Raw genomic sequence first — 10,251 nt, 5'->3', positions numbered from 1 at the left:
AGAGAGAGAGAGAGAGAGAGAGAGGATCGCAAGCAGGGTCCCTACCATCAGTGCAGAGCCCTATACAGGGCTCTATCCCACAATGTGAGTTCATGACCTAAGCTGAAATCAGGAGTCTGACACTTAACCTACTGAGCCACCCAGGTGTCCCTAGGTGTGTTTTTACAAAGATTGCAGAGAATTCCATGTTACTATTCTGTTCATTTTTCAGCTTCATGATATTATCTTAATTGCAGAGGACTTGCATGCCATCCTTGAAACACACTCTTCACTTGGTTTCTGTTTTTCCTTCTCCACCTCACTAACTGATTCTTCTTCCCCTTTGTCACCTTTCAGTGGTTGGACTTTCTTCTGGTTCTGTCCCAGCTCACTCCCTTGTTGATTGATCTCACCCAGACTTCTAACTTGAAACACCATCTCCGTGTTAATAACTGGCAAACCAAAGGCAGTATCCTACACCTTTCTTTTGAATTCCAGGCTCCAACTCGCTATGTGAAATGTTAGCTTAGATGTTGAGAAAGCATTGCAAAGTTAATCTTTCCAGTTCTGCATTCCTGATCTTCCCCATTAATGATGCCCATCCCACATTCTTCTGCGTTTCAATGAATGGCCACTCCATCCTTCCAATTGTTCCCATCAAAACATCTTGCAGACTTCCCCCTTTTGTCTTCTACTCTAAATGCAATCTGTCAGTAAATCTTGTGAACTCTGCCTTTAAAGTATACCTGGAATCTGCCCTTCCCTCTTCCATCCTCTTCCAGATCACTGCCGTCTCCCACCTGGGTTATTCAGAAAACCTCCTAGTTGATCTTTCTGCTTCTGACATGACTCACTTCAATCTGTTTTCCATCCAGCATCTAGAATGTCCCTGGTAAAACATAAATCAGGTCATGACATTTCTCTACCCAGACTCCTCCAGAATGATTCCAAAAATTAAAAGATAAACAAAACAAAACAAAATTTTTGGAGGCGTCTCATCTCATTTAGATCAAATCCAGAGTTTGTCCAGTGGTCTACAGGGCCTTGCACATTCCACCGTGTGTCTCCGACTTCAGTTCTTACTTGGCCCTCATGCTGCCAGCCACGTGGGCCTCTCGGCGGCTGTTCCACAGACATGTGGGGCACTCTCTCCCTTGTCCTATCCCTTCTGTACGCAATGCTCCTCTCCTAGATGGCCACATTGCTTGCTCTCTCACCTCCTTCAGCCTGACCTTCATGTCTCCTCATTGAGGCCTTCGTTGTGCACCCTAATGAAAATCTCAAACTTCCAATTACTTTCTGTGGATTCCAGCAAACAGCCTGTGACTTTACTGTGGCTCTTTCCCCCAGCGGGTCTTTGTCTCTTGCACTACAAGATGGCAGAACCAGCTCTCTCTTTATCAGAGGGTTTGCCTCGGTTTGTTAGCTTCCTACCTCATAAAGGTTTAGAACTCAACAAATGTCGTGAAGGGAAAACCAGAGGTATAAGAAATCCCGCCAGCGGCTGTCACTCTAGCCCTGAGCAATGACTAAAAGCCCCCTTTTTCTCTCTTCCCACACAGTGGCCTTGCGCTTTGGCCGAGCCTGGGTTCTTAGCAGCCAGCCAGTGTCCAGTATCTTGGAAGGCTTCCTGGGGAGAAAAGGAAGTTATCTTACAGAGGATAAACTCACTCTCCCCTCTGAGATATCAGCTTTGCTAGCTCTTGTTGATTCTGCAACTTCTGATCTCTCAAAATAGATCAATTTTTTATTTCATCTGGCCCTTCTTGTTGGTCTTGGTAGGAGCTTTGGTCTCCTATGAGCTGCTCCATCCTACTGTCTGTCTCTCATTTTTTACTTATTTCACTTTCTTGGTCTATCTCTCTATATTAGAATGTCATTTTGGGGGCGTCTGGGTGGCATGGTCAGTTGTGTCCGACTTTGGCTCAGGTCGTGATCTCACAGTTTGTGAGTTCAAGTCCTATGTCAGGCTCTGTGCTGAAAGCTCAGATCCTGGAGCCTGTTTTGGATTCTGTGTCTCCCTCTCCCTCTCTTTCTTTCTCTCTCAGAAGTAGTAAATGAATAAACTTTTAAAAAGGTCATTTTCATGAGATCTTATATTGGTCTCCATTTTCAGTGGCTATTGTTGTGCCTGTCACAATGTGGGCCCTTAGTATACATTTGTTGAATAAATATGTGTGTGTATATATATATGCTATCCAACTACCTGTAATCCATAGACTAATTATTAACAAATGATGGCATTACTTTGAGATAAGCATATGTATAATACTAGCTATAAGCAAACCTGAAATTTATACTAGGGCATCTGACAAGGCTCCCCATATAGAGGCTGTGATCCTTCAAAACAACTGAAAATGTGCAGTGAGAAAACGTATTTAATTTCCATTTGCAGAAAGTGTATGAAAAAACATTAATAAGCAGTGGTCATAAACATGAGGCTCAAATCGATGATCACAAGTCCCAGAATTCCTAATTACAGTCATTGGCTTGCAATGCTTCATTAAGCTGTATTCCATAAAATTCCATGGAGCTTGCTCCAGAGAAAGTAAGAGCAGGGATTGATGGTTGGGTTTTTCATCTAATCAGTATTGAGGAAGCCAGCCAAAAGTGTTGGATGGATATATATATAGATAGACAGATAGATGGATAGATAGATAGATAGATAGACAGATAGACTTATAGGTATCAATAGATATCAATATCCTGCTGAAGATTTAAATGTCATTATCAGGGGCTGACATGTAGGGGAGAGAGGGAAATGCTGTTCGAAGGGTACAAGCCTTTAGTTATAAAATGAATAAGCTTTGGAGATCTAATGTATAGCCTGGTGTGTCTATAGTCAATAACATTGTATTTTGTACTTGCAATTTGCTAAGAGGGTAGACCTTTAAGGGTTCTCACCACACACACAAACAAAAAAATGTAACTATATGAGTTGATGGATTTCTTAATTAATCTGATTCTGATAATCATTTCATGAAGTATATGTAAATCATTACATTGTACACTTTGTGTATATAAATTTTATTTGTCAATTATACCTCAATAAAACTGAAGAGCAAAACCAAAAACAAGTGGCGTCATTCCCCTGACATTTGCCTGGCCAGTGACTGTGCTAACGCTCCTCGCCACCCCCACCATTTACAGTCTCAGCTGAGTGGGCCTCTGGGAAATACAGTCCATCAAACACATGCCTGTTCAAATCTACCGGTCTGTTCTAGCTTTTTCAAAAGGTCATCCTAATATGCTGCAACTCTTTTTCAAATCTTTTCTTCCTTCTCAATGCCCTGTATTCAGTTTGTTGCTGCTTCCTGAAAATTTGAATGTAACTCTTTTCTTCTTTCTATTTCTCAACTACTATCACCACATAAATTAAAATAAGCCACCTCCTCTTTCTCTGAGCTCTTCCTTTTTCCCTCATCTCTTCTTTTTCTTTTTTATTATAACAAAATTACTGAGATATGATTCCTGTCTTTCTTTCTGACATTCATTTTACGTCGTTTAATAGCAATCCTCACTAGCATATTGTTGGCTAGCATGATTTTCACAACAAATCCTAGAATCTAGAGTAGGGGTGGAGGGGTTCTTGATGGGAGGGAGGGAAAGAGCTGTGAGGGGGAAATGCCTTGCTGGTCATTGCTAAGCAAAGGAAAGACAAGACCTTTTGAATAGTCACACACACACAAACACACACACAAACACACACACACACACACACACACAAAGTATTTATACTACTGGTTACTTAGATAGAAAGTTCATTTTACAAGTGGTCCTGACCTAAATGAACTACCAATATTTGGGGATGGATTACTTGGACAGTAAGTAATAAAGAGTGGGAGGTGGGAGTGTGGAGCATCAAGTATGTGCTTTCCAACTTTGAGACAGAACATGCCTTCCAGGAACTCTGACCAAGTTTAAAATGTCTCAAACCAAACCCATTGTCTTTCCATTATAAAAACAAAACTGAACTAAAACTCCTTTGCTTTTCTCTTCTTTGTAGTTAATGGTTTCATGATCCTCCCACTCACTCAAGAAAGGAACCAGAGAGTCATCCTAGACATAATCTCTGCTTCATGCTCACATCCATCAGTCTCCAGGTTAATTGCTGTATCTGACTCCCCATCTCTCATCTGGACCATCTTCATTGGTCTTCCAGCTCTAAAAGCCTTATAATTCATCCTCCGTAATAGTGGCTTTCAAACTGTGTTTTTTGGAACTCTAGTTGTTCTTGTTTTTTGTTCATTTTGTTTGCTTTTGGTTGTTTGGTTTGGGCTTTGTTTGTTTTGGGAATACTTACTTCCCCTTCCACTAGAATGCCTCCTTTGACTTTGCTCACGGAACATTCCCTAACTTCCCTCCTAAGGGAAAAGTGCTTCCAAGTCTGCTGTGCATACAGGCTTTGACATGTGCCTCTGTTATTTGGTATCTGACCAAAGTGATGTAATTACTTGATTTATAAATCTGTCTCTTCCGGGAGTGCATTAATTTTCTATTCTTCATATGCTTAGGTAATTGCAGAATTCTGGGTTTGATCTATATTTGAACAAAGATGGATGATACTGTTAGTAACAAAGATAAGGACAGCAGCAAAATGCTAGTTTGTGAATGTGTTAAATAATTTGCTTCTGAGGATACTGAGTTTGATATTTCTATGAGCCATAAAGCTGGAAATAATTAATAAGGAATACGGATGTGGAATTCAGTGGACATCCAGTCCGGAGATGCCAACTTGATTATTATCAGTATACAGATAACTAGGGCAACTCCAAATGGCAAGAGTTAATCTATTTGCCCCATAGATTCTGGTGTGGAGAGGATTTCTCTGATGTAGGAAAGACTGTGTTTTGTATTCTCCTTCCCATAGACATTTACCAACTGAAGATTGAAATTTACATTGTAGGGGCACCTGGGTGGCTCAGTCGGTTAAGCGTCCAACTTCAGTTCAGGTTATGATCTCATGGTTCTTCAGTTAGAGTCCTGCACTGGGCTCTGTGCTGACAGCTCAGAGCTTGGAACCTGCTTCAGATTCTGTGTGTGTGTCTCTCTCTCTGCCCCTTCCCCTGCTGGTGCTCTGTCTGTCTTCCTCTCTTAAAAATAAAACATTTCGGCGATGCCTGGGTGGCTCAGTCGGTTAAGCGTCCGACTTCGGGTCAGGTGATGATCTCACGGTTTGTGGGTTCGAGCCCCGCATCGGGCTCTTTGCGGACAGCCAGCTCAGAGCCTGGAGCCTGTTTCAGAGTCTGTGACTCCCTCTCTCTCTGACCCTCCCCTGCGCGTGCTGTCTCTCTCTCTCTCTCTCAGAAATAAATAAAACATTTAAAAAATTATAAATAAATAAACAAACATTTCAGAAAATTAAAAAAAAAGAAATCTACATTGTAGAAGGTCATGAATAAGCAACATAGATTCATAGGAGATATAACTCTCTTTTAGGATGATGAAGTTATAAACATCTTTCCATTGTATTATGGAGATCGGAAGTCATTTGAAGAGAAATGTTCAGGGTGCAACCATTGGTCAGACTTGTATTTAAATCCTGGCTCTATGAAAACCTAAGAGGCTGAGCTTGTTTAAGTCTGCTCATCTCTGTTAGTAAATAGTAAATAGGAATAGTAATGCCTAAGTTGTAAGTATATTGTTAATATTTTCAATGAGATAATATTTGTGAAAAGAACATTCTAGGGGCACCTGGGTGGCTCAGTTGGTTAAGCGTCTGACCTCAACTCAGGTCATGATCTCATGGTTTATGAGTTCGAGCCCCACATTGGGCTCCGCACTGACAGCTCAGAACCTGGAGCCTGCTTTAGATTCTATATCTCTTTCTCTCTCTGCCCCTCTGCTGCTCACAGTCTGTCTCTCTGTGTCGAAGAAAAACAAAGACATAAAAAAAGAATATTCTGGAATGCTTGCACATAGTAGGTGCTTAATAAATGTCTTCAAAAAACCAATTATTGAGTTCCCCTATGCACAAAGATCCATTTCCTGGTGGGGCTTACACTCCAATGCAGGGAGAGGAGAGAAAACAATGAACAATGAACACAATGAAGCAGTAAATTCTATGGTAGGACAAATGGCAGCATAATTCATTTGATACTAAAACTTCTGTAGGTAGCCACAAACTTCAATGCCTGCAGGGGCCAGGAAAGAAACCAAAATAAATAAGTCAGGTTGGATAAAAAAAAAAACCCAGCCCTTTTTAATTATTTTGCTTTTGAGAAAGATAAGAGTACAGACAATATGTCTCTTTTCTCTTCCCAAATCTACCTTCAGAAAATGATAGTACGATGCTCGCTTCAGTGGCACATATACTAAAATTGGAACAATACAGAGGATATATGCATGGCCCCTGTGCAAGGATGAGTCAAATTCATGAAGCATTCCATATTTAGAAAGAAAGAAAGAAAGAAAGAAAGAAAGAAAGAAAGAAAGAAAGAAAGGGAGGGAGGGAGGGAGGAAGAAGCAAAGAAAGAAAGAGAGATAGAGAAAGAAAGAAAGAATAATAGTACAGAGTGTCATAATAAATGGCAGTTGATACCCTTCCTATCTGAGACATGAATGGCAAGCTTCACAGGCCTTGGCATTGGCAGGTGGCACTGGGAATGCAACATTTTCACTTCTAGCCAATTGGCAGCCTTAGGAAACATGCGCTCAAGGTCACCAGAACTGCCAAGTTTTCAAGAGAAGTCACAAATTTACAATCTGGGTAAAATGTCTTGATTGGAATATAGAAATGTATTCATAATTTTTTACAACTATAAAAGCTTCCCCCCTTCTCCCTTCTTCCTCCCCTCCAAAATGTGCCGGCTACATCTGGCCTGCAGGCATAATCAAATTTTAAAGACGAAAACACCTTAAATATTACTTATGTGATTTTTTAAAATATGGTTTTTTTTGCAGTATTTTGTAAAACTTAGCGAGTGAAAGAGCATGTCTCCCCACTCTAACTATGTAGTCCCTTAACTATTATAGAAGGAATTAACATTTTGCCGAGAATCATATTGAGCCGGGGCAGAGTAACACTGGTTATGAATAAGAAAGAGTATTCCTCCTGCACATTTGTCCCCAGATTACCTCATACCATCAGTAAACATCTTCTTTAGCTACAGTGCCCTGATTGTTCAGCTGACAAACCATATTTCTCACCCTTTCTTGCTGATAGAGATGAAATTATGACTAAGGATATGCAGAAGTTGTTGGAGAGAACTTCTGGAATGCTCCCTAAAAAATAGACTTCCTTCTTCCTCTTTTTTTTTTTTTTTTTTTTTAGAGGGAGAGAGTGTTCAGGTGGGGGGCAAAGGGGCAGAGGGAGAGAGAGAGAGAGACAGTGTGAGGCAAAGAATCTCAAGCAGGCTCCAGGCTCGGAATGGAGCTAGATGCAGGCCTTGATCCCATCACTCTGGGGTCATGACCTGAGCCAAATTCAAGGGTCAGAAGCTCAACCATATGAGCCACCCTGGTGCCCCCTTCTTCATTTTCCCTGTTATCGGCATGAATGTGATGGCTTGAGCTGCATTAGCCATCTTGTGATTGTAGAGTACTTTGTGCAAAGGATGGTTGAGCAGGAAAAGTGAAGGTTCTCAGGACATTAAGAAGTGTCCATACAAACCCAAGACTTTGAACTTGTTTTACATTTAGTGAAAATAAACTCTTACATTGTCTAAGCCACTTTATTTCTTTAAAAAAAGTTTATATATTCTTGAGAGAGAGTGAGGGAGGGGAAGAGAGAGGGGAAGAGAGAGGAAGGATCTGAAGGGGGCTCTGCACTCATCGCAGAGAACACTATGCAGAGCTTGAACTCAGGACCCGTGAGGGCATGATCTGAGCCAAAGTCTGCAGCTTAACTGACTAAGCCACGCAGGCGATCATAAGCCCCTTTATTTGTGTTACCAAGTGCTCTAACGCAAGTCCCAGCCAATATACTGGAGTCACTTTTTAAAATACATTTTTATGTAACCTCTAACATAAAAGAGCAGAATTCCAGCTGAGTCAATTAGCATATGAAATCACCATTTGTCATACACCAAAACCATTAAAATTGTCTTCTTTGTCACATGCTGAAACTCTTGCAATTTCCTGTGTTTGTCAAACTCACTTTACTCATTTTGAAGCCTATTTGAGTTGGCATAAGGTTAGATTATGATAGAAATTCATTGGATTAATAGGAAATAAATTTTTAATTTTTTTTCATGTTAATTTATTTTTGAGAGAGACAGAGCACAAGTGGGGAAGAGACAGAGAGAAAGGGGGACACAGAATCCAGGCTCTGAGCTGTCAGCATAGAGCCCGGCTCCGGGCTCGAACCCACAAACCATGAGATCATGACCTGAGCCGAAGTAGGATGCTTAACCAACTGAGCCACCCAGGCGCCCTGGAAAATAAATTTTATATACTTTTATTTACCTGAAATTAACTACAAAATAAGATCATGCTTCAAGCTATTAGAAAGGGGCAAAATATTGAATCTTTCAGACTCATAAGGCAACACATTAATTTGATCATATTGTTCATAGGAACAGAGGATGAAGTGGTAGAAGTAGTATGCTACATTTAGAAATGTGTGTCTTGGGGTGCCTGGGTAACTCTGTAAAGTACCTGACTCTTGATTGCTGCTCACATAATGATCTCACAGTTTATGAATTCAAGGCCCATGCAGGGCTCTATGCTGCTTTTGCAGAGCCTTGGGATTCTGTCTTTCTCCTTCACTCTCTGCCCCTCCCCCACTTGCACTGTCTCTGTCTCTCTCAAAATAAACAAACTTAAAAATATATATATATATTTTATATATAATTTTTAAAAATGTGTGTCTTAGGGAAGATATTTTTATTTAAAAGTTTAATTTAATGTATCAATTAAATATTAAATGCCATGTATATATACAAAAAATACAAAACAATAGCAACAACAAAATCATTTTCAAGCAATGCATAAAGGAGAATAAAGCATCAGCCCTGCACTGAAGACCATCATAGTTTGGCTGAAATTCCAACAAATAAAATCTTTTTTATATAAAATCCTTTTTTATAGTTGTAAAGATTGAAACAAATGAGATTTCAATGACTAATTAAAGATCATACAACAGTTTAATAGAAGAATCCAGGTCTCCTTACTCCTAGATCCACAGATTCCTACAAAGTTAGTCTTCTCCCTTTAGAGAGGCTGGAAAAGACCATTTCAAGTGATCCAGAAAAGATACCCCCTTTTTTTTACTCCCATAGAATAATTAATACTTCTTTTTATCTTAAGACTATTTAGAAAACACTGAAATGTCTTCAAGACTAACCATTTTAAAATCTTAGCCAAAAGAAAATGAGTTCTAAAGTTTATTGAATCACGACTTAGGTAAATCAAGTATTCCCTTTCAATCTGTTCCCTCCCTATGTCAGACTAAGGTTCAGGTTCATTTAACAGGAAGCCAAAAATTTCATTGCTTAAACACACAAAGCTTTATTCACTCAAGTGAACAAGTCTAGAGATGGGAAATCCATGGAAGGTTTGGAGGCTCCACAAAGTTATCAGGGATCCAGACTCCTTCTATCTTTATGCTCTCTCATTCTCCACAAATGGCCGATGACTCCCAATATAGAGCTTGCAACCGGGCTACTTGAGCACTGGACGTCACGTCTGTGTTCTAGGCATCCTGAAATGCAATGGAGCGAAGCAGGGGGGCCTGGCTGGCTTAGTGGGTAAAGTATGTGACTCTTGATCCTGGGGTTGTGAGTTCAAGCCTCACATTGGATGTAGAGCTTACTTAAAACAAAACAAAATAAAAAACAATTGGGGGAAGCAAAAAAAAAAAAATTCTTCCAGATGAGTTAGCTCTTTTTAAGATACCTACTCAGAAATCTTATAGGTAGTATTTCACTTACTTCACACTGGCCAGAATTTAGGATACATCACACTTGGTTCAAGGGAATTGGGAAATGGGGTGTGTTGTAGCTGGGCACATAGCCACTCTGGATGAAATCTGAGCTCCATCTTTAATGAAGAACTAAGTTAGGAGATGGTTGGTAGGCAGCCAGCAGTTTCTGCCATGACCCTCACAAAACACAAAGGGACATAAGTGGCAACTGTCTTCTTAATGTTTAACCTCAAATATATTTAATATAAAAACATCAATATCAAGTTAATATTTAATGTTAATAGTTATTGTTTAGCTATTTAAAGTATTTAATAATTGCTTATATTCTTTATTTCTATTATAATATATATTTAATATTAATAATGTACTACCATATTTAATTATTAAAATTAAAACAACTGGTGATC

The 10,251-nt window shown here is 39.7% G+C and overlaps 1 non-coding gene across 1 annotated transcript; it reads left to right on the top strand.

Moving 5' to 3' along the window:
* Positions 1–6,269: 6,269 nt before the first annotated feature.
* LOC144223168 (U6 spliceosomal RNA) lies at positions 6,270–6,374 on the top strand. Its single transcript, XR_013332597.1, has one exon. It is a non-coding gene; the product is annotated as a U6 spliceosomal RNA (small nuclear RNA).
* The last annotated feature ends 3,877 nt before the right edge of the window (positions 6,375–10,251 follow it).

Source organism: Crocuta crocuta, unplaced genomic scaffold (genome assembly GCF_008692635.1).
Source record: "Crocuta crocuta isolate KB4526 unplaced genomic scaffold, BGI_CrCroc_1.0 scaffold231, whole genome shotgun sequence".
Lineage (NCBI taxonomy): Eukaryota > Metazoa > Chordata > Mammalia > Carnivora > Hyaenidae > Crocuta > Crocuta crocuta.
The sequence above is the reverse complement of the archived record's forward strand: the minus strand, read 5'-3'. Positions and strand labels throughout refer to the sequence as shown.